The sequence below is a fragment of the Mustela lutreola genome, chromosome 8, assembly GCF_030435805.1.
Source record: "Mustela lutreola isolate mMusLut2 chromosome 8, mMusLut2.pri, whole genome shotgun sequence".
Lineage (NCBI taxonomy): Eukaryota > Metazoa > Chordata > Mammalia > Carnivora > Mustelidae > Mustela > Mustela lutreola.
In genome coordinates, this window is record NC_081297.1 from 148,052,688 (window position 1) to 148,076,863 (window position 24,176).

The 24,176-nt window shown below is 63.9% G+C and overlaps 2 long non-coding RNA genes across 2 annotated transcripts; both read left to right on the top strand.

Annotated features, from left to right (window-relative positions):
* The first annotated feature begins 1,028 nt into the window (after positions 1–1,028).
* On the top strand, positions 1,029–13,835 carry LOC131839615 (uncharacterized). Its single transcript, XR_009357010.1, has 3 exons — positions 1,029–2,804; positions 8,298–8,379; positions 10,632–13,835. It is a non-coding gene; the product is annotated as an uncharacterized LOC131839615 (long non-coding RNA).
* A 1,306-nt stretch (positions 13,836–15,141) lies between these two features.
* On the top strand, positions 15,142–23,850 carry LOC131839616 (uncharacterized). The gene is made up of 2 exons (XR_009357011.1): positions 15,142–20,259; positions 20,460–23,850. It is a non-coding gene; the product is annotated as an uncharacterized LOC131839616 (long non-coding RNA).
* The last annotated feature ends 326 nt before the right edge of the window (positions 23,851–24,176 follow it).

A 24,176-nucleotide genomic window follows, 5' to 3' on the forward strand; every position in this document is an offset into this window, starting at 1 on the left:
TTATGGGGGGGGACTTTCAGTAGCCCCTTCCTCTTTCTGGGCCTCAGTTTACCCATCTGTAGAATGAGAGGGTTGAACGGCTTCGCCAGGTGCTTGCCGTGCCAAACAGGACGACGGAGCAAGGCAGAAATGCAGCTGAGGCAAAGCCATCTCTCTCTGGGACTTTTGTTTGTTTTCAGAGAGGGGATTTTTTTTTTCAGAGGAAGGGAGTCATGGAATTTGACCGGAATGGCTGTTGGAGAGCCAGTTGGAGCCCGTGGACCCAGGGCTTGGGAAGGCCCGGGCAGCCGTGCCCGCAGGCTCCTCCTGGCATCGGCGGGCGGCGGGGGGGGGGGGGGGCGCCCAGTGACCTGGCTGTGAATGTGGCGAGCAGAGGCATGAAACGTGCCCGTGACAGAATCCAGAGGGCTCTGGAAAACTACCCGAGAGGCTTCCGGAGGTCAGAAATGTGGGCAGAAAATGAGATCCAGATTTAAAAAAAACCCGGCTGGCTCATCCCCCTGGGAGGGAGGCCTGGGAGAGCCTGGCCGCTTGTTGACTTTGAAGCGCTTACCCAGGACTGGTCTATGGCAGCAGCCCCCGGCCCCAGCCGGACGCCCTGGCGCGGGTGCTGCCATCCCCTCTGCCTCTCGAGGTGGGACTTTTACCGGAGATGATGGGGAACGCTTTGAGGACTCTTGCCCGACCTGCCTTCTGTTGAGCCCTTGCCACTGCCCTACGGGGACCCTTGCCAGCTGACATGCAAGGAGCAGAACCTCGGAAGTGGCAAGCCTCCGGGCAGATAACTTTTCTTCCTGGGCCTTAATGTTCTCATCTGTGTAATGGGGAGAAACAAACCTGCAGGCACGTGGGAATTAGATGAGTCTCAGGATCGAGCTGGACAGACGGTAGATGATGGTGGTGTTGGAGCTGCTCCCCCGCAAGACCCTCACTACACACGATGCAGCTGCACCTTCCATGGCTCCCCAGACTCGGGGCGGGGGTGGGGGGGACGGGAGGGGGGTGCGGGTGGTGGGGGTGGGCGGTGACGCTGGCCCTGCCTGGCCTCAGGGAAAGCTGTTTGTCGAGGTCACCTGGAAAGCCCAGGTGGCTTTTCCACGTGCAGTGGCATTTCCTGTTCCTCTGGGACCCTACTCAACCTGGGGCCTGCCTCCCCGGGGAAGCCTCCCGACAGACCCCCCGGAGGCGGGAGCCGCAGCCAACGGACACCAGGGACACGGTCGCCACCGCCACTCAAAGGACGGGCGTGGTGGCATTTTCAGCTTTCTGCCCTGGGCAGGAAGGGAACTCGGGTTTGAAACGAGGACACCTTCCTGCCCTCCGGCCCGGCCCGCCTCCCCAGTGAAAGGCCGAGGGAGCTAGCTCGGGGGAGCCGGCCGTGGCGTGGCCCAGGTTGATTTAGATTTGCGGGGAGACCGGGATCTTGTAGGAAATGAAGGAAATTTCCCCAGGGAAAGGGGGAAGAGAAGAAAGAGGAGCTTAAGTGCCCAGATAATTATAAAGCTTGGCATGGTGATTTATGGCAGGCAGGCCGGCTCCTCTGGTCTCCACCGCCCCTCCCGTCTCAGCGCCCCCCACCGCCGCGCCCCCAGAGACCCGCTGATGGGGGAGGCAGTGAAGCCAGCGGGCGCCGCCCAGCACCCAAGCTCTGCTTTGTGTCCTGGGGACAGAGCCCCTCTGTGTTCTGAGCCCTGACGTCTGCTGTCTGGGGACAGCCTCACGGAACCCTGATGGGCTGCCAGCCGGGAGGCTGAGGCTCCCGCACTGACTTCACGGAGGAGCCTCAGCCAGATGGGTCGGCCCGTTAGAACGGGGACAGTCAGGGCAGAGGCCCTGCTCATTCTTGGTGCCGTGGGAGGGGGGCTCCGGGCCGTGGCTTTGGGCTGAAACAAGGATCAGGGTGCGCTCTTCAGGGAAATGACGCAGCGCACCGCGTTGACCAGGGTGCGAGAGAGGCCGTGGCTGGCCCCGGTGGGCTGCTTGGCCAATGCGCCCTTTAGGGCCCGACTGTGGGCAGCCCGCACTAGGGGATTTCCTCTGCTGTGACCACAACTGTCCGCTCCCACCCCCTGTAATTCCCGGCGGATGTCCCCTGGCTGCTGACCTGCAGGGTCATCGTCGGCTCCCCTCCTTGCCACACACAGACTGTGCCCAAGTCTTGCCAGCTCTGCTTCTGCTCAGCGTGTCTGGGTCTCACCCAGAGAGGCGAGATCGCCATGCAGACTTCCGCCCTGCCTCCCGCCCTGGGGGGCTCCCGCCCAGCTCCAGGAGGAAGTCCAGTCTCCCCTTCCCGAGACGAGAGAGGCTCCCAGGAGCCTGTCAGCCCCCTCCGTGTTGGCATCCTCCCACTTCTCTAGACGGTGGCCCAAGCATCGCCTCCTCCTGGAGGCCCTCCTTGCTCCCCACCTGCCCCGTATCAGTTCACGGCCCAGTCACAGTGTCTGCTCTGGAAGACTGAGCAACTCCGGAAAGACCGGCCAGCATCACCAGCCTGGCCCAGGGCAGGCTCCTGGGGGAGTGTTTCATGAATGAATGAAACAGGATCCCGAGGCTGAAACAGAAGGGAGGGAAGGCCGTGAACCCTGTACTCAGGGTGGCGGCATGAGCCACCTGGCTGGCCGTGTCACACGGCCATGGCGCTCTGAGAGACAAGGGGACAGGTCTTAACTTTTTTACCTCCAGCAATACGTTCTCTTTTAGGACTAATCTGAGGGGACTGTGACCCCACCTCGTCAGGGACGGCATGGCAGCATCCGACAGGCCTGAGCCCTGAGCACCTGCGACCCACAGAGGGAGGACTCCAGGTAACTCCGGGGCCACGGGAAAACCATGGCTGCTGCTTTGGGGCGGGGGTTCAGTCGGGACGACCAGCAGTGAGAGATGCCGTAGAAGGCTCTGGGGCCTTTTCTCCTCTGCTCAGTGGGTATGAAAGCTGGACTCAATTGGCCCATCCGACGTCATTGGTGAGCGGTGGCATATCCTGTTAATTTAGGTCAGACATTTTCCGTTCATGAATTTCCTGCATGGCCCCGCCACTGTGTGGGGCTTATGGGGGTCCTCCTCCTCCAGGAAGTCCTCACAAACCCCAAGGCCCTCCGGCCCCCTCTGCCCTGGCAGTGGGCTGCCCAGCCCCTCCGTAGCACCCACCGCACCCCTCTTCTTTCCCATCTTTCCCATCATTCATCTTCGCGGGTCTGGGTCGCATGAGGGCGTTGGCATCCAGACCCTTCCGAGGGCCCAGGACAAGTCTGAGGCAGCTTCCACTGAGGCCCTTTGGAAAGTGTGCCTCGGGGAGATGGTGCCTGAGCAGTGCGCAGGGGCCTCGGTCCCTCCCCAGCTCTGAGCCTCCGTTTCCCCAGCACCTCTGACATTTGGTGAGTCTCTGGAAGGTTCCCAGGGGCCAGTTGGAGGGGCGGCCTCAGGTGCGCGAAAGAGCTCCTGGGCTTTGGGCGGGGTCTCCCCAGGGAAGGAGGAAAGATCTATGCGTAAAGCCAGAGGCGTGTGTCCTCATGCCTCCCCGAACATGAGAAACAACGTGGCCAGCCACTGTCCTGGTGGGGTGTCTGAGTCAGGGAGCTGTGACAAAGATCTCTGACGGGGTGGCATGGCCCGTTCCACAGACACGGCTGGTGGGAGCCAGTGCCACGGAAGGCTGTGGCCGCCCGCCTTGGTGTGCCTGGGACCCATCCTGGGGGGGAGTCTGCCTCGGGCCTGGTTCAGCAGGGGAGAACCGTGGGCTGCCTTTCTCTCCTTTTCTCGGTTCTTCAGAGCTTGTTGAATTAGGCAAAACTCCTTTAAATCACAGTTAACCACCTGGCCAGGGTGACCTCAACCCACCCAAATCCTCACGGCAGCACGCCGTCCCCCAGAAGGAGAGACGTTTGCAGAAGGTGCGGCAGGTTGCCGTAGGGGGCGGAGGGGGCCGCTGAGAGTGAGGTGCGCGGCAAGGCCCCTCCAGGCCGACGGTGGTGGCGATGCTGCTACCTTGAGGGGGGACCCCCCTGAAGGGTCCTGTTCTCTGTTCTCGTCCCGAGTGTTTGGAGTCTGATGTCTGGAAGTGACGTCTGTTTGTGGCGACCGGGACCCCTGTTGTCAGGCTGGTGCTGGGGCCTGTTCCGTTGCTGCTGGAGGTAGGGATGTCCTTGTGACGCCCCTCGACCTGCTAGAGCTCAGGGTGGGTGTGTACACGGACCGGAGACCAGAGACTCGATTTTCTGGCCCCAGTTGGTAACTGTGCGGCGTGGGCCACTGCCTGGCGAGAGTGCCTGTGGGATGTGGGGGCCGAGCCTGTGGGGTTGACGTGTGTTCACTGTCACGTTCGTGATGTCAGTGATGGCTGCTTCTTAAGATACCGGACTGAGGCCCAGAGAGCACAGGAGATTCTCTGCGGCTCGCTGGGCTCTGCTGCCCAGGCCCCTCCCTGGGGCTGGCTGCTCTGCCACTGGGCACTGTGTCCTTGGGGGTTTGAGCTGGCCTGTGCCCTTCCACACTGGCTGCCGTGGTAGCCGTCAGTTTCCCGAGTCCCAGCTTCACCGGTCCCTGCCAGAGAGCCGTCTGGAACCAACTGAAGCAGCCGACCCGGAGAGGCACCATGGCTTGGGCCTCTGGCCCTCTGGCCCTCTGGCCCTCTAGCCAGAGGACGTGGCTGGACCAGCTCACAGCCTCCTTCTGACGCCCCCCGACCTGTCTTGGGTACCTACAGTCTTGGGTCTCCGACACGGCACGACCCCAGGGTCAGGCCCCATCCTCTGCGGGGCATTCCTACACGGAGATGAGGGTGAGCTCTGCACATGATTTATTAGCAACTGGCTCTTTCCATCTGTAGGCTCTTTATCCCACATGTGACCTTGGAGAAGGCCAAGTTCAATGCCAAAGAAAAGTATGGACAGGCAGTTCTGGGGATCCATGCTCCCATGGTTCCGGGCTCTGCAGCTTGGCCAACACAGGGTTCCTGTTGGGGGCTCCCAGCTCTTGCCTCCACGGTGTCCACTCAAGCCCCAGGCCCTAGAGACTTGGTCCCTGGTGAAGTAAGAGGTGGAGAAAGAATTTCTCCAGGATAAAGGCCCAGAGTGAGTTCTCACACGTCCTCAAAGCAGCCCGGCGTGGGTGGGGGGCAGTGGTGGGCATGTGGTCCAGGGAGCCCCGTGTGGCCTGGGTGTGCAGCAGGCACCATCTCTAATCTTGCGTGTAAATCTGAGGAGGTAGGTGTTGCTGTCCCTGTAGAACAGATTGGGAGCCTGAGCCCCAGAGATGCGGAGGGGCTTGCCCAGAGCTGAAATGGGACCTCTGTGGGCCCTGGACTGCCCTGCAGACAGACACAAGAATGTTCCAGAGACCAGGCTACTCTTGGGCTTGGGCAAAGCGGGGATTGAACTCTGAGACATCCTGCCAGGTCCCAGGGTTGGTTCTGACCAATTAGGCACCAGCCTCATTGTGCCAAAGCCTTCCAGAATCTGGAACTGCATGGGGGAAGACAGTTGCCAAGACGGCCTGGGCTGACCCTTCATCCAAGTGACCACACCGTGGGGCACAGTCTCTGAGAGGGAACGGGCCCCAGTGCAGGGCCTCCAAGAGAAGTGATGGTAGGCGTCATCATGAGCCAGCTGTGGGCTTGGGACATGTACTTTGGTCATTGGGAACGTCCCCCACAGTTCTCCGGTGTCACGGCTTGGGACATGTACTTTGGTCATTGGGAACACCCGCCACAGTTCTCCGGCGTCACAGGAGGGAAGGGCAGGAGGGGCGACCTTGTGCCTGCAGCCACACACCAGGTGGAGACCGCGGATCTGGCCAGCCCCCCACACTTCCTCAGCCTCCCTCGTGATCTCTGGGATGTGCGGGCCCAAGCTCATTAGTGACCCCAAGGGGTCAGGGGCCTCTGGCCTCCCTCCCCGCCCCGCCACAGCCCATGGGCCGGGCTCTTGAGGGAGGTCAGCTTTCAGAAGGCTTAGGCAGCCCCGAGGGAGAACGAGGCACTCCCAAGACTTGCATGGGCTCTGCGGGCAGGCAGCGCCGTAGTCGTCTGGCTCGGCCCACGGAGACTGGAGACAGGCAGCAGTGAAGGTGAGAGGCCGAGGGAGCGCCCCGCGTCCCCGTGCCTGGTGGACACAGCCTGGCTGTTCTGTGCCGTCACCGGGAGAGTGGCGGCAAGGGTGTGGGAGCAGCGGAGTGTCCCGGGGGGAGAGCATTCCGTCAGTGCCGCCTGCAGCTGCAAGGGGCTTCACGTCCCGTGCCCTGGGCAGCCGTCCTCGTGAGTTCTCAGCCGTGGCCACATGTGGCTCCCGTGCCGTACAGGGATCGGGCCAGGATCCCAGAACCAAACCTGCTGCCACAGCTGGAACTCTGCTCGCCACAGCCCCTGTGTCTCGAGCCCAGGGTGGCCTGGTCCTTGTTCGTCACCTCCTCCGGCTCCCTGGAAGCTTGATTTCTGCGGCTAACATCAGCTGGTCGTAGAGAATAGGGCCGTTTGTAAGCAGCGGACCTCGGCTGCTGGGCCTGTGGGCACGACGGTGAGCCGCCCATGGCAGCGGCCCTCTGTGAGCCCAGCCAGGCTGTGCGCGCTGTCCGGGGTGGGGGGTGAGGTTGTGTGCTCCGTTGGCTCCCCTGTGCAGTTTCGGGGTTCTCCTTTCCTGGGCAGACCCTTGGGTGCTGTCCCATCAGCTCCAGGTGAAGGCATCAGAGACGCCCCAGTTCGAGGCACTTCCTGACCCACCCACCTAACAGGCGCAGGCAGATGGGCCCCGGGGTCATTACACATGGGTGCCTGGCAGGGCTCGGTCCCGCTGGGAGGAGAGGCAGGGAGGGTGTCCCCGCCAGGGACCAAGGGCTGTGCTGCCTCGGGGCAGTCCCTTCTCAGGGGTGCTCTTCTCCTATAAAACAGGGCAGTGAGGTGCTCAGGCCCAGAAACCCCACCCTGCAGCTAGGGAAACTGAGGCTAAGAGCGGCTCTCGATGATGAGAGGCAGGAAACAGGATTAGAACCCAGAGCTGTGTGACTTGCAGGCAGAGTGCATTGGGCTCACAAGTGCCCTAGGCTCCCCTCTTCAGGGTTGGTGTTGGGGTTCCACATAGTGTTTCGGGGTGGGAGTCTGAACACATTCTGGGGAGCCCACGAGCCAGTCCCCTGCAGCCTCTGAGGGCCTGATGAGTCCCATGACCCCCTCTGCCCGAGGTAGGGGAGCTGCAAGCCAGCTAGTGGCAACTGGTCCCTCTTGGCCCCGGTGGCTCCCTGCTCCAGGTGGGACCTGCTTGGTGATGGGGTCTGGGGAAGCTTGTCCCCCTGGCGGGACAGAGCAGCCGCAGTCTCACACCGGGGTGGGGGGTGGGCTGTGGGAGTCTCCCAGCTCTCGCGGTCATGTTCAGGAAGTCGGAGGGCTCACAGAGGCCAGGGGAGGAGGGTGTGGAAGGGCCGCAGACCCAGGGCCCAGGGCCCAGACGCTGCCTTCCTCCTGGCCGCCCACTCACGCTCAGCCTGGGGCAGAGGCAGAGTGGCTCCCGCTGAGGCCCAGCCTGGCCCCTCTCTGTGGTGAGCTGGGCCTGGGTTTGGGTCTGCCGTTCTGTCCTCACAGACGGAGCCAGCCCCCTGCTTTGGGGGAACCTGGACCCGGTTGTGGGGAGGGTCCTGGAGGCGGGGCAAGTTCAAGAGCCTGGCCTCTGGCTCACCCTGAGCCAGGTGTTCTGAGGGCACCCTGGGGCCTTGCACTCCTGCTCAGTCAGTCCTCGGGTGTCCTCTCACTGGCTCGTTGGGAAAAGGCCCAGAGTCAGGTCTACGCATTCTGAGCCCAGATACAGACATGGTTCCAAGAGCCAGGGCTGGGGGTGGTGGCGCTTCCCTGCCATCCTGGGGGCCTCTTGGGTGCTGGGCTCTGCGCTGGGCTGGGGTGTACCCAGCCACATGGGAGCTGGTCTCTGATGCAGAGCTGCCAGGCCTGGGGGGTGGGGGTGGGCAGTACCAGACCTGCAGCCTCCAACCAGAGCTAGGGAGACTCTGACTCGGGCGGCAACCCTGCGAGAGTGGAAGATGCTGGCTGGGTCCCACGGAAGCCAGTGGCTGGGGTTTGGTTTGGTGGGGGGATTCCAGACCAGGGCTGGAGCTGGGAGAGCAGACGAGGCTTCCCTTGCTGCCCATAACCTCTGGGCACAGCGGTGCCCTGCCTACCATGAGCTGGGCCCCTCTGCTAGTGGTAGTGCCAGGTAAAATAGAGGCAGGGGAGGGTCACATCGAGCCCCCTCCCGTTCTCGGAGTCATGTGCCACCAGGCCTGCCCGGCTGATTCTTTGGTCACCTTGTGTCTTTCAGAAGGTGACTCATCCCAGAGTACCCACAAGGAGGCGGGACCCATCATGGTTTTTGGGAGACACTCCAGGACCACAGAACCCAGGTAGATGGTCTTGGCCCTGGGCCAGGGCAGGGAGGCAACCCGGGAGGTGGGCGGCCTGACCAGGAAGGGAATGTGAGCCCGTCTTTCAGAAGAGCCCAGCTCCAGCCCCTCGGGCCCAGCCTGCAGCCAGGCCCACCCTTCCTGAGGGATTCCTTCTGGCCCCTTGCAGGTGGCCGAGGTCCCACTCCGGGACGAGCAGTGAGGGCAGAGCAAAGGGTGCCCGGGTGCCCTTGCCTCGCCCTGAGTGCCCAGCCTGCCCTGCGGCCTGAAGACCCTGATTGGTCTCCTCGAAGCTGGTGGAATCAGGGCCGGCCAGGAGGGCTGAGTTGTTGGCACAGAGACTGTCCCGAGCGAGCTCCGAGCCATGGCCGCCTGCATGGTGCCAAGTGATGGGCATGCCCAGCCCCCCAGCCGCAAGCCGTCCTCCTGGACGCGGGAGGACACGCTCTGCCAGAGCCCCAGTCTCCTCTCCTGGGAGGCTGGGGCATGAGCCGCTCCTGGGGGAGTGTTGGGGACGCACTGTGGATCCCAGAGCACGCATGGCTTCTGTGACAGGCCAGGGGGACGGGACACAAGTCCTGGCACACACCGGGCTCCCGAGAAGCTCAGTGGCTTACGCCTCACTGAAGGCTAGACAGGTGTCGGGGCCACCCTGGCGCTCTCCTGGCTCCTCCCCTCACTGGAGTTCAGTGGGGTCCAGTTCCTTACATCTGTCAGTCGGGGTTTATGTGCTGGTGTTAATATGTGAGGTGGGACAGGTCGAGGCAGAGTGGGGACTGGGGCCGCCAGGGGCCTTGTTGGCGGCCTCTCTGAGGCAGCCAGGAGGGTCTCTGCACCCCCAGGAACCCAGGCCTGCTGTGGCCATGGGTTAGTTTCACAGCCCTGGGGAGACAGCCAAGCGGGGAGGGGTCTCCACCCCGACCCCAAGATCCAAGCGGCTCTGTGTGGCGGTCATGGGTCCGTTTGCACGACCGCAGGACAGGGAGCCTCCCTGGCCACAGCAGGTGCTATGGGGGGCCTGCCAGAGGTCTGGCCTGGTTGCATTCCTGACCCCGAGGCTCTCTGTTGGTGTCCCAGGGCAGCACCTCCATACCCAGGGTCGGCCTGGGGGCAGCCACTGCCAACCCTGAGGGCTTGTGGGTGTGGCCACACCATGGCAGGGGACTAAGCCACAGGGTCCAGATCAAAACTGGGTCCCAGACCTACCTGGCCTGCACTGCTCTGTGGTCTGGGGAAAGCCAAGACCTCTCCATGGGATTCTGTTTCTCATTTGCAAAAGGGGCATCCAGACCCCTTCCTACGCAGCCCACTCCCCATTCCCAGTCAGAGCAGAGGAGGGAGCCTCTTCCGGCCAAGAGGTTGGGGGGGCGGTGTCTGACTTGGAATCAGTCCTAACCCATTACTTGCAAAAATGAAGCCTCCACACATAGCCCCCACTGATCACTTGGGCAGAGAGGGAACTAAGGTGTTCCACACTGAAGTGCTGCTGTCTAAATAAACGTAGATAAAAAATACATAGATCTATACTAAAGCTTAGAGCAACAAAGATAACGCAAAAAGATAAAAAGAAAATCAGGGCAAAAGGAGAGGCAAAGGTAGGCCTAAAAGAAGCCACGTCGCATAGAAGTCTCTGGCTGCTAGTAATGACCTGCCAATTCAGCTCTGAGCGTCCCAGCAGCCAAAGCAAAGAGGAAAAGCTGTCCTTTGTAGGAAGTGGTGTTCAGGGCATAGTGTCCGCAATGGGGATGTCCAGAGAGCTGCCTAGTGCCGGCAGGATGCCCTGACGCCCTGGGCGAGGCTGGAGGGGGCGCACTCCCCCACGCTCCGCCATGCTCCCTCACGCTGCCCCACGCTCCCCGGGGCTATTCTCCTCTCCTCCTGAGCCCCTCCCACACTGCGCCTGATTCTCCCGTGACCACTTCAGCGGAGGGAGAGGCAGGCCTTGCCTTGGCTGATCTTGAACATGTGTCCCTCTGGCCCCGGGTCCGCCCGCTGTGTGCCTGTCCCTGCCACTGGCTGCTGCCCTGGGAGATGGGTGCCTCCAGAAAATCCAGTGGTGCCACTGGGAATGGGTGCCCTTCCCAGGGTTTGGGACACAAAGCCTCACTGATGCATCGGCTTCATGACCCTTGGAGTCCTAGAGGTGGCCTCCCAGGCTGTCAGGGCAGCGCGGGCCGGGGCTGGGGGTACTGACACAGGGCAGGGCCTGGGCTCTCCTTTCCGAGACTGACATGGCATCTCTCTCTTTCCAGGACCCACACCTCTTCCTGCCTCCTCGTTCTGCAGGTGACCCTGAAACTCCGATGACTCTGCCTCTCAGGTCAGTGCCGCATTTTGAACCTTGAGAGTCAGGGCTCACCTCTTCCCCCCAGGTACCACCCTGGGCTGGGCACGTCGGAAGTGGGACTAACACACACACACACACACACACACACACACACACACACACACACACGGCTTGTGGAGGATTGCACAGCCAGGCGCATTCAGCTGGGTCTGCTCCGGCCTCAGCCCTGACCTGCGGCCAGCCTCCTCCTGTAGTCAAGGGACCAAGGTCTGCCAGGAGTCAGGGGCTTGCCCTGGTCTCTTGCCCCAGAGAGCTGAACTCAGGCCCAACTCTCTGGCTCTCTTCTGCACAGAAGTTCGGAGTGAAGCCCCTTCTGCCAGGAGCCGTCTGTCTGGGGGTCCATGGTGGGAGGGTATGGGCCAGCTGCTGGGGACGGTCCGAAGTGTCTGCGGAGTGGGCAGCACTCGGGCTCGGCAGGTGAGAAGGTCCTCGGCCGGCCGCTCCCTAGCCCAGCCACCTTGTGGCCCTGACAGGGGCCTGTGGTGCTCAGAGCCCCCAGCCCACCTGTGCTCCTCCTCTGAAAGCTGGCCCACAGGGCAGGCCATAGGGCCGCCTTGGCTGAGTTGAGCCTCCTGGGGAGCCCATGGGGCCATGTGGGCCAGACGCCCCCCCCACCGTTGCCATGGTCAGGGGCAGGCCTGCCTCCCAAGTCCATGTGGAGAGGACCCCAGGCTGTTGCATCTGGGCGCAGGACCTCTCTGCCATCTGGGCCCCGTTTACAGGTCCAGCTTGCCCACAAGACTCTGCAGACGCTGCCCCCCCACCCCAGGGCTTTTGTGTCTGCACGGAGAATGCACACCAGCCGGTGCCCGTGGCCGGGGGGAACATGAGTGGGGAGAGGGGGAGGCCCCCAGAGGACACGAGACAGAGGGAAAGGGGGACCTGGGGGGGCATAACAGAGGAAGGGGACGAACAGGCAGAGGCAGAGAGAAAGTGGGCAGGGCACGGGTAGAGAGAGGACACAGAGCAGAGCGTCGGAAGGTTTACTGCGGGTGGGGGGCTCGCTGGGGAAACAGGGCCTAAGGGTACAGCTGGTCCCAGATGTCTGCAGGGCCTGCTGGGCTCTGCCCAAGACTGTCTAGTCTAGATGCTTTCCTGGGCATCCCTTGTGAAATCCCCTGGTGTCCCACGGGCAGCTGTGGTAGCCTCTGGGGTCCCCGGGAAGCCCACGCCCCAGAGGTATGTTCCTCTTGCCAGCTGGGGCACCAGAACGTGCACCTGGGTCCTGGGTCCCCATGCCCTGATGGACACGTGCAGGGGGCTACAGAGGTGGGTCCCCAGGAACATGGGTGTAGGCAGGGCCAGCCACCTGGGAGGCCAGAAGGGCGACGGGCACCCAGGACAGCAGCTGACCCAGGCATGTGGAGAGTGGCCCAGGTAGAGAAGGACAGGCCTGGGAGGGTGGGGACCCCAGGCCAGGACCGTGTTTCCCAGAGCGTGCAGCGGACGGAAAGCGTGCAGGTGAGTGCATGCAGTAGGTGCTTATTCTGGGCTCATCCTGAGCCTGGGTAATTCCCAAGATGACCGCAGAGCCCACTCACTGCAGGGGCGAGATCACGCTCAGGGCCAGATGGGAGGCCCCAGCCCCAGCCCCGTGCGCACAGGCTCCTGCAGGCCCAGCACGACTGGCACTGGTCGGGGCTCATCTTCGTCCTGTTCAGCCAGAAACAGAAGCTGGGGATTGGGAAGAGCTCAACTCTGGCCTCACCTGTGGCCCCAGAGGGTCAGTGGGACGACGGAGCTGCCTTTTAGGATGCTGGGCTGGGAGGTGCTGAAGGTTTTCGGGGGACGGTGACTCGGTTGGTAGGATTTGCTTTTGAACGGATTCCGTATTGTTCATCTTGAAGTCTGCCCAGACCTGGCCCAGGACGGGGAGAAGTCTGGGCACGGGAGGCTCCCTCCTGACCCTGGCCCCTTCCCCTGTGCTGAGCCCCTCCCCCACGCCCAGTACAGGCAGGAGCCACGCTCCACTGCTCGGCACCTGGTGGTGGCTTGTTCCCTGAAGGAACCCTGGGTTCCTGTGGACGGACGGGCTGCCCTGTTCTTCAGAAGTGGGTGCGCACAGGCCTGATGCCCCACGGCAGAGCCACAGACGAGCCACGTCCGCCTGCCCCCAGGCTGACCCGTGTCTGCTGCCTGCAGTCCAGGAGGGGCCGAAATGTATTTTGATGCTCAATGTCCAGATAGCGTTTGTTTACCCAGGTAGGAAGTAAGGCCTTACAAAGACCTCACGTTTGATCTTCTGGTCCCAGTGAAAATATTGACAGAAGGCAGAACGGTGGGCTTCACTCCGCGCTCACCTCTCGGTTCCGAGCGGCGCTCTGGCTAGGGGGTGACTAACCCGGGACCGCGAGGAGAGATGTGACAGCAAACAGAGGACGGGTTCCCACGAGAGCCTGCTTTGCGAGCTGCATGGGACAAAAGCCACTCCCGATGCGGGTCCTGTCACTGTGCCAGGCCCTGAGCCGGACGCCCCTCCCATAGGAGCTGTCCCTGTTGCTGGGTGGGTGCCCCTTGCGGGGGCAGAGGCTCGGGGAGGTTAACCCTAACCCCGCCAGCCCCCAGCAACATTTCTGGGTTTCCCGGGAGTGTGTGGCTGTGCTGAGGCATCAGGCCGCGGGTTATGAAGGGGCGGCCTCCCTGGAGGTCAGGCAGGAGGCTGGGGACCGGGTCTCTAGCTCAGGCTCTCCATGCCCTGGGGCCCAGGGTGGGCTAGAGGGTTCTTCCCACTGAAGCAAAAGCAAGCAGCTCCCAGACCCACTGCGGCTGGGAGGGCCCAGGGCTGCTGTCCGTGCTCACAGGTCAGGGCTCGGTGGGACACTTGGCCTCAGACAGCTCCCTGCTTGGAGGCCTTGCTCCCCAGTAGTTAATGGAGCTGGCAGACCAGCGGGCCAGCTCTGGGTAGGAACACACAGGCTCCCACTCTGCGGAGCAGCCCTGAGCTCCTGGCCCCAGCTTGCCTGGGACTGAGCAGCTCTTCTCCCAAGAGCACTGCACACACTGAGCCTGGCCAGCCTCAGAAGACTGGGGAGCCCGAACACCCCTGCGGTCACCTGCAGGGAGAGAAAGTGAATGTCTCAGACGTGGGGCTGCCTGGGGTCGCCTGGTGCAGCGGGCTCTGGTCCTCTCTAGCAGCAGTGGGACCCGGTGCGGGAAACGGAGACGTGGAGAAGGATGCCCGTCTTGGCTGTGTGAGTGTGGGCAAGTAACTTAACCTCTCTGTGCTCATTCCTCCTCTGCGGATCAGGCCATAATGGGGACGGACGGGGGCACTCGCTGCGACGGGCTCGGTTTGGTGCCTGGCACGTGGTCACTGTGGGGTGTTTGTGCGGTTTGCGGTGGGGAGAACATGTCCAGGAAGTGGCACACACGCAGGCAGCAACGTTGGGCAGAGGGGATGTGAACCGGGGCTCCCGGGAGAGGTCTTCCGTGTCCTCCGTGAGGACAGCACCGTGTTCACACTTGGACAACTGCGGTCCCACGCGCGGCAAGGACCATGGCACCTGCCCTCCACACCATGCTGTCGCCACGGCGGCACCCCCTCCACGGGACAGGCGTGGGGCCTCCCTCCCAATCCCACTTGCCTCCGTCTTGACACAGGCCTGGCTCCTAGCTCTAGATCTGCCTGTCCCCATCAGAACACACGACGCAGGCTCTGCCCCGCTCTGTGTGAGTCACATCTCCCTGGACCTGATGCCCTCTGAGGGCCCCCATGCTGGCCTCAGCCGGAGCCAGGGCTCGGTGACCCCCTGGGCCTCAGTTTGCTGGTCTCAGGTGTTCACTCTGTGCCAGCGGGGAGGAAGGGACCTGGGGCTGGTCCTGTAGCCCCCAGAGCAGTCCTGTTTGTCCCTGCTGTACGAGTGAGGTCTGATAAAGATCAGGAGACCACGGACAGAGTCAGAGAGACACGGGCTCTTGGTGTGCACCCGCTGCCTGGCAGGCTGGGCTCCCGAGAGGCTCCGGGTCCAGCATGTGTCTGCTGGGGTAGCCCCTTGTGCCCCCGGAAGGCCCCGAACAGGGGGTGGGCTGTCCCCAAACAGACACAGGACAGGAGCTTTGAGGTGTGAGATGGGGCCCTGTCGGGCAGGTGCTGCGGGAGCTCGGGAAGGGGGTCTCGGCCAGGCATCCCTGGAGCTGGTCTTGCTGGTGTCCCCCTGGTGCTGCCCTGGCATGGCCGGCCCTGCCGGCTGTCCCTGTGCCCACCGGCCGTGGGCGGGAAGAAGCTGCCAGCCTGGACCCAGGGTGGGAAGTGTTGGGATGTCCCTGGAATGCAGGGTAGGCCTCGGGCCATCTGGTCAGAGGCTGCCCCGCGTCAGGGCAAGCGAAGACCACCCTTGGAGGGCCTGGGGCAGAACAGGATTTTCATCCAGAAGGAGCCCAGGCCTGGGAGGCCGGGAGCCTGTGTCCACCACTGCCTCGCGCTGGACAGCCTCCTCTGTAAGGTGGGAGGGCATCCGTGCCACCGCCCCGGGCAAGGGCTCGTCCCCAAGACCACCCAGAGCCCCTGGGAGGGATGAGGGTACCTCTGGCGGCTCAGGGTGGCCGGGCCCAGGCAGGTGGAAGGTTGCAGAGAGGGCACCGCCTGTCCTCCGCCCCCCGGCCGGGCCCTCCCGGCCTCCGCGCAGCCAGGCGGCTGCACTTCCAGAGTGGACATTCCTCCTTCCTGCCCCCGGCTGCCGGCTGCCTTTGTCTTCCTGGGGCTGCACAAAATGGCCGCCGCAGCCCTCCGCCATTTTGTGTGAGGCCGGCGGGCAGGCGGCCCGGCGGGGGAGGAGGGAGGGAGACCACTGTCCGCCCGCTGCCCCGAGTGGCCTGGACGGAGCCCAGCAGCAGCCCCCGCCCCAGCTCGGCCTTGGCCGCGGCTGCCCTGGGCTTGGCACCAGCGCACGTCTTGGCAAGGCCGTCCGGGAACCCCGGCCCTTCACCCAGCCCGGCCGGCCCCCTCGCCGCCCCCCAGCCTTCCCTGACGAGCAGACGGAGATGCTGCGAAGCCGAGCCCAGAAGAGCTGTAATTAAAGCCATGCTCCTGGAGGGAGTCCTCGGCATCCCCGGGGCCGGCACGGACAGTTCTAGAAATGACTCTCGCCTGAGCGGGAGGGGGGGAGGGGGTGGGCTGCCCAGACTCGCTACTACGGGGCCGGGTCTTTTCTAGGCCACGCGGGGGACAGGAGCGGCGCACTCAGTCCTCCGCTCGACTGCCCGCGCCCTCACCTGCCCAAGGAGCCTCTGGGCTCCCTGGTGGTCAGTCAGGTTTCTGGTCTGGACACAGGTCCTGCCCGTCTTCAGGAAACGGGCAGGGGGCTTCCTGGAGGAGGTGGGCTTGTGCCGCTCTACAGCTCGGCTTCCCCCGGGGCCTGAGCCAGCTAAGGTTCTTCATTGCAGGAAGCTGGGGGTGGGCCCATTCCAGCCCAGCCCACTGCCCTGCATGGTCCCATCTCCTGAGGGACCTACATCCCCTAGGCCGTGGCTACCCCGAAGAGCACCGTCCCAGAACTGGGAGCCACCGGGCGTCGGGGGCCTCCATCTGTGCCTCCTGCTCTTGTTCTGTGCACAGTGTGGACAGGCTTGCAGCTCTGACCGTGCCCAGCTGGGTGCAGGTAGCATGGCACTGGGGGACACACTCATGCAAACAGCAGGCTGCCCGGCACGTGGGAACTCCTGGCCACAGGGACCGGGGAGCCACATAGAGAAGACTCCGTTGTCTCGGGAGCCAGCACCGGGCCATTCGCTGTGGGCCACCGTGCCCTGTTGGCCCCGGCAGCGTGCCTCTGGGAGTGGCCAGCACGCCAGCCCTCCGCGCCTGCCGTCAGGGCCCAGCGATGCGGTCCTCAGAGGGCAGCGAACCTCCTAGAGGCGCGTCCAAGGAAAGACCTGGTGCAGAAGCCGGGAGTGGGGTCTGAGGAGTGTGCCTGTTCAAGGCCTGCTGCCGTCTCTCAGGCCAGGCAGTGTGGAGTTGTGCCGGGCAGACCTGGGGGCACGGCCTGATCTGTGTTCTCGGCCCAGCTGAGGGTCAGTCCCGCACTGTCAAGAGACAGACACCCAGGGGGAGAGCGTGTGGAACAGGGTGGGGAGCTGCTGAGGCCTTCCCCAGACACCTGTGGCCCTGCCAAGCCCTTCAGGCTAGGAGGGTTGCTGGCTGCTGCTCCAGGCCCTTCCCAGACGTTCTCTTCTTGTGGTTCCCAGAGAGAACATTCCGTCACCGTAAAGTGAAGTTTACTCATGCCCTGGATCCCTCTGGGGAAATCCTGTGGGACAGGATGGTGGCCACGCGCCAGGCCAGACCCAGCACCTCTTAGGGGAAAACAGAGTCCCACGGAGAAAGACCGTCTTGAAGGGGACCGGGCCAGCCAGGGCTGCTGCGGGGTGGGCTTTCGTGCTGGGCATTTTTAATGATAGGTATGCATCCGGTCCCCTCCCTTAACACTGCTCTTCGCCATGTGACCCAGATTGTAGCTTGAGCCAAGAACATTGTAGATAAACGCGTACCTTTGAGGTTAACGCTGTTGGCTCCTAAAGAGCACCGCACAGACACACCCGCAGGAGCAGAGAGCCCTGCATCTGGCTTCTCCCTTTGGAGTCCAAGCAAACGCTGCAGGGGTGAAGCACCGCTCTCCCCACTGACATCCTCTCCCTGGGCACAGAGCCCGCTGACCTTGCTCCTGACCACCCAGCATCCTTGCCGCGAGGCCAGGGGTGCTCACTTGCCCGAGGCTCATTTCTGCTTAGAGCCAGAGCAGGGTCAGAACCAGGACCAGGGGGACTTCAGAGCCAGCTGTCTCCCCTTCCCCATGCCCGTGCCCCCATGGCTGCAGCCCGCTAGCCACCCCAGCCAGCCCCTGCCCCCTGGCTTCCCAAGGGCGGCCAGGGGTCACTTTCGTGGGCCTCGCAGCTCCGCATCTGTGGCATTACCATTCCAGCCTCTGCTGTGGCCGTGCCGCCCACACCGTGCTGGCATGGAGGTCTCTGGGCACAGGAGGGCAGGGAGCTGGAGCAGGACACAGGCTTTCAAGTGCCCATCATGGGTGCGGGGGCAGAAGCTGGTCAGGGAGGGTGCGGACAAGAGGATCACTGGAGCCCGGAGACAGGAGGAGGGCTGGGGTCTGTCCAGACCCACGGGGCTGGAGCGGGGGCTCCTGGCTGGGAGTGGCTTGTACCGCCCAGAGGGACATGGGGCTGTGGGAAGAGCCGAGCATCACGGAACTTGGGATTCCAGATCCAGTTTTGCTGTTCTGTCCCCAGGGCATGCTGTTGGGGGTGGTGAGGCCCCTGGTCCATGTCCTCCCTGGGCCGCTGGAGCCCGAGGCAAAAGAAGTCAGTAACCCTGTCCGTTCTGTCTGTAGGAGGAATATTTTTATGTCATGGACATTTTTACATTCGTTTTTAAGAATTTTACTTTAAAATATTTGTCTGGATTGCTGAGTGTTGGTGCTCCAGAAATGGTCTGGCTGGCCTCCCTGCTTCCCGGCCATGCCAGGCCCCTGGTGGGCACACGGCCCCCTGCCCCTGGCCCAGGTCAATCAAACTGCCATGTCCTTAACTCGATGGGCCGTGTTTGTAAGGAGACCCACCCCCGCCAGGGCCCCCGGATGCCACCCCCACGTCTTTTTCCCAGACTCCATTGTTGGCACGGCTTGCCGAGCAGAAACACTGGTCGCTTTATGGGGAGAAACCTAATCGGGGCAGCAGTGCGGGGGTGGGGGCGGCCGTGGGGGGGGTGGTTCCTGGCTCTCTGTGGCCCCGAGCCAAGCCTGAGGTGACTGCGGGGTGACACCGTCTGTCTGCCTCACTCGCTCCAGACATCCGCCCAGCCCTGAAAGGGCCACCTGCCCACGAAGGCCGCCCACACACCTGTCCCTGGCTGGCCTGGCCCCTCCCACCCGGCACTGCCCAGCACCCTGCCCACAGGCAGACACCGTGGGACCGGGTGGGCCGGTGCCAGCAGCTGGTGGCTGGTGGGGTGACCCCCGATTGCTCAGTGCCCCTGGCAGCCCAGCTCAGGGAGCCCCTTTCAGGTGCATCACCTGTGCCCTGCTGCCAGGCCTCACCTGGGCTGAGTGGGAAGGGTCCCTCTGGTCTGTCTCAGGAATCCTGCCGTACCCCCGCGCTGAGGCCCATGGTGACCCCCGGAACTGTGGGGCAGGGAGGCCCGGCAAGTCTTCCCTTCCACCTCAGACACGCCAACCTGGGGCCTCTGCCCCATCAGCTCAGAAGTGTCTCCACAAATGGGTCACAGACCCAGAAATGTACATCCTGACCCCCACCCAAAAACCTGGGTTCTTGGCTTAAAGAAAAAAAGGCGTTTTGTTTGAGCCCCCTGTTGGGATGGGCAAAGCCAGAGTGGGGACCCCACTGGGGGTCACTATCCTTGCTTCCCGGTCACCTAGAGACACTGGAAGCAGACTTCATGTCTGCAGTGAACCCGCCCGGGCTCTCGGGAGGGAGGAATGCTGCCAGGGCCGCTGGGCACCACTCCCCACCGCCACGCCACCTGCCGCGGGGCAGGCTCTTCCGTACAGGAGGCCTTGGGGCCCCTGAGAGGACGGCGGGCCCCAGAGCTGGGGCAGAGCTGGGATTCCCCGGGGGGGCCCCAGAGAGGCTCACGCAGACCGCAGAGGGCCCTCGTGGGCACGCAGCTAGAACAATCGGGGGCAGGCGCCCTGGCAAAGGACAGAGACAGGTGGGCCAGACAGAGTCAGCCGCGGCCTGCCCTGGCTATTCTTCTGCTCCAGGAGGCGGGCGTAGGGGAGCCAGGGCTGGGCAGGGACTCGGTGGGAAGAAGCAGAGGTGCGGGCTGGGGGCGGGTCTGGCTCCCGGCGTAACACCTCGGGCTCAGCTTCTGGCCCTCCGGGAGGTCAGCGGTCCGGCCGTGGGCTTGCCTCCTATCTGTGTCCCTTCCTTGGCGGACAGGTGCGGCTGGCTGTCCTTCTGCCAGTCCTAGGTGCTCATCCAGCCACAATGGGCCACAGCCAGGTGGGGTGGCCGGCCTCCCGCAAGCCCTGGCAAAGGCCTCGGGGCGGGTCTTGGGAGCCCTTTCCTCCGGATTTCTGCTCTCCGGAGAACCCCAGGCCTCGCCATGGGACAGGAGCCTCAGCCTGGCTGGAGCCTCCTCTGTAAAGTGGGGACCTCAGCTCCTCTCTCTTGGGTCCCACCAACTCCAGGCCCCAGGATGTCCTCATGACCTTGGCGTAGTACTCCCTGCCCAGCCTGGAAACATCAGTAAACCATGACCATTCAGAGACGAGGCCCGGGCCTCTGTCGTCTTTGACGCAGAACTGTCCAGCTCCAGGCGGTCACAGAGGTCCCTCTCCTGGCCCTGGCGGGGAGTGCCTCCCTGGCCAGAGGCTGGTCAGGAATGGGGGAGGTGTGGGCTGGCAGGTGCGTCCCTGAGGGGCGGAGGCCCACAGCAGCTGGCCGAAGTCCGGCTTGGCTGCGTCTCCCCAAACCTGACGCTTACTACTTTCTCCCTAAATCCCGCACAGGTCAAGAAACGGTGCCGATCTGGGGGCTTCTGTCTGTGGCCGGCCTTTCTCGCAGTGAGTGCATGTTAGGACAGGCCTCTGGGTCTGGGCGGGCTGTACCTTGCAGGGCCCCCCTCTGGCTGGCCCCGCACTGGCCGGCCCAGCCCCCATGTGGCTGCCTCACAGGTGACCTCTGGCACCCCCGCACCACTCTCCTGCCGTCCCCACTCCAGGAGGGACATGGTCAGAGCTGGGTCCCTCCTGTTCACCTCCAGGTCCTGTCATCAGGGGGATCTGGTGGTCCTACCGCCAAACCTTTGCCCAAGGAGCACCCTCCACCCACAGCCACGCCTCTCTGCCCCTGCCTCTCTCCTGGGACCTTGTCACCTTTGATGGTTCTCTGTGGCCTCCCCCCACCACGACTGGACACGGCCTGAAGGAGCCGTGGTCTATTACAGAGAGTTTGGACAGAAGAGGACTATTCAGCCCCATCCCCGCTCGGCACCGTGAGGACTCGTCTGTCTCTGGGGTGCACCACCCGGTGCATCTGCTCCCCTCGGCCTCACCTTGTCTTGAGGGCCCTGATCCTGGAGGTAGCCCCTTCTCTCTGCCTGGCCGTGAACCAGCCCTCGCGTGCAGTCCTAACGCACCCAGGCCACCTGTCACCCCCCGAGACGCTGTGCGGTGAGTCTAGCAGGAACAGGAACAAAGGGCAAGAGAAGGAAACCCCGTCTCGTGTGCAGGCCGGGCTGGAGGCGGTGGGCAGGGGTGCTTGTGGCGACGGCCAGGGTGGATCAGGATGTGTGTCTCTTCTTGTCTCCCTCACTCGCCCCAGCCCGGGGGCCCCAGCGCATGGGCTGGCCCGGCGTGCAGTCCGTGTCTTCCGGCCGGGGCTCTCCTGGTTCTCGCTGCGAGCCCTAGAGCTTAAGCCCGGGCCTGGGGGAGGGCAGGCGTGTGCAGACCGCGGGACAGGAGGTGTCGGAGTCTGCGTCGTGGCACACTTGGATTCCGGCTCTGGCTAAGGGTGGCCCGGTGCTACCCAGACACCCCGAGAGGCAGCTCCTGTACCGGCCCCGCATCCCAGTGGGGAAATCGAAGCCCACGAGGTTGTAAGATGTGCCCAGAGATGCACGGGGAGGAGGCCAGCCTGGTCTTGCCGCTGGCTCCACCCACCAGGCTCCCCCACCTCTGACCACCTGCGGGGGCAGCGGTCAGAACTGGGGGGTCTCTGCCGCCTGCAGGCATCAGGGTCTCAGTGGCTGAGTCTGAAGACCAGAGTCCTCTGGGACACCCAGCAGGGAGCCCTGGGCTGGGGGCCAGGTCCTCGGCCTCTTTTGTCCCCAGGAATGTGAGGCTCATGGCAGCCAGTCACCCCACAGGGCACTTGGGGGGGCTTTAGGACGCCCAGAGCTCATTCAGGACTGGCAGATGCCCCTGCTTTGGGGGCTGGGCCCGAGACCTCCCTCTGCGGGACCAGGCGAGGCCAAACCCAGCAGAGCCCAAGAGAAACCCTCTGCCCTGACAAGGGGCCAGGGACCCCACAGCCCACCCATCTCCGCCTCTCCTTGCTGCAAAGCGGGATTGCCAGCTTCAGCGGGCCTGTGAGGACTGCATGGTGCAGCCCAGCCTGGGGCCTGCCGAGAGGAGGCAGCCTGCTTGGGGGTGGGTACAAGGTGGTCTGGCGGCTGGAGAGCTCAGGGAGCTCAGACCATTTCACCAGGCAGAATGTTCTAACCTTCTTCCTGCCACCTGCCTGCTGTGCGACCCTGGGAGAGCGAGGTCACCTCTCTGGGCCGCTGTGCTCACCCCTAAGGCAGGTTGGCAGTAGCACTCGCCTCACCAGCTTTCCCTCAGGGGCCCCTAGGAAGGTGGTGGCCCTGCTGGCCATGGTGACGCTAACCCAGGCTGACTGTGCTCTTGGGCACCGAGTGCAGAGCCCTGCGGGGTCTCCAGCCCTGCCCCAGCCGCCTTCCCCAGGGAGCCAGCTTCCTGGTCTGAAGGAAAGAACAGCATCCTGGGGCGGGGGGTCTCCCGACGTGGGGACAGCTCTGGCCACCCTGTATGGCAGGATGGCCTTCCTCCCAGTGTCACCAGTGCAGGAGATGGTCCTTGGGAACATTATGGCCACTCCTGTCCAGACGGGGGTGATCCGTCACCGTAACAGCCCCGAAAGCACACCGCGACACCTGTCCCTGTCCCCACCCCTCCGTCTCTCTCCTCACACTCTCTTTCCCGTGGTTTGGTGGCTTTCTTATGTGTGGCACCCCCTGCATAGCTGGTGTGGGGAGTCCACCGGCTGGACTCCCTGAGCACCCAGCCGGCCTGACCCCCAGCCCCGGTCCCCCCAGTGCTCCAGCCCCACTCCAGGAGGTGCCTCTGGAAACCAGGGAGTCTGTCCCTGCGCCACGACTGACGGCCCTTTGGGGTGAGGTAGTAGGTTGTATAGTTTGGGGCCCTGCCCTACTATGCGTAACTATACGATCTACTGTCTTTCCTGAAGTGGTTGTAATATCACCGATGGACAGCGCCCAGGACCCTGGCCACGGAGGGGACAGGTGCAGGCGGGGCGTGGGCAGTGGGACCCTGTCCAGGGAGGGGACAGGAGAAGGTGGAGTATGGGCAGCAGGACCCTGGCCGGGGAGGGGACAGGTGCAGGCGGGGCGTGGGCAGCAGCCTTGAGGGGGAGGGGACAGGCTGCCGTGCAGTAGGTCTGGCAGATCGATCCTCCACTTGCTCTGTGACCTTGGGCGGGTCTTTTGATCTCTCTGGGCTTCATTTTCCTTATCTGTGAAATGGGGACAAGTGAGGATTGAAGACGAAACCGTGAAGTGTCCAGAGCAGGGGAAGCAGGGGAGGGCTCAAAGTTGACCCTTCCGTCGCTCCCCTGAGAGCGGGGGGCCCGTGGGGTAGTTTTTGCCGCCTGCCTCTCTTCCCCGCCCCCCCACCCCCCACATCTGGACTCTGTCCGCGGCTCCTTCCCTGTGGCCGGCAGTGGGCACCTGGGGGAGCAGCTGTGGACCCAGAGGACGAGACTGGGGTTGCAGGGCATGCCCTCAGGGAGCCCCCCAGGGAACCCCAGCACACCCCCCGGCGCCCTCAGCAGCCTGCCCAGCTCAGCATCCGGCCTCTGGTCAGTGACGGCTCCTCCACTGGCGAGGGGTGCTGAGGCCACCCCATCGCTCACCACTCACTATTCCAGGCAGGAAGTGGGGGGTTTCTGTGAGCGCCATGTGGCCCCTCAGGGACACCAGCTCCCTCCACCGCACCCACGACGACCTGCAGGTGGACGGTGTGGGCTGCACTGTCTGTGCCTTCTGGATTGTCCCTCCTGCCCCGCGCCTGCCCAGCCCTCCAGCTCGGCTCTGGTGGCCACCGACCACCAGGCAGGGGCTGGGGGTGGGGCAGTGGCGGGCCCACGGGCCCTCCCGCATTCCCAGGGCGCCGGCGGGGTGAGGTAGTAGGTTGTGTGGTTTCAGGGCAGTGATGTTGCCCCCTCAGAAGATAACTATACAACCTACTGCCTTCCCTGAGGAGCCCAGCGGCACCTATGCGCGGGAGGGCCCGCCGCCAGCCCCAGCAGGTGACTCGGGGACCGCGAGCCCCAGGCCAGGGAGTGGGAGCCTGTGGCATGCAGTCCTTGACATCAATAAAAGCCGTTCTGACATGTGTCTAGAGTCCTGCCCGTTCCTTCCGAAAGCCCTGGGACGGGGGGGGGGGTGTGCACACGTGGGTGGGGGCAGGGAGTATCTGTTGGGGGGGACCGTGGGGGGCTGTGTCTGGGCGCAGAGGCCCGTGGGTCCTTCCAGCAGGTTCGGTCCTGGACCCCAGGCCCCAGACGTGCCCCTCCACCCCCATCCTGTGGAGAGACGCCCCCCAAACTCCTTGCAGGTGGCGTGGACCCCCCCATCAGCAGCTCCAGGCCCAGGCCGGGGCCGGCCTCCACAGCCACGTCCGCCCGGGGTGCTCATCTCCAGTGCCTGCCTCCTCCCCTC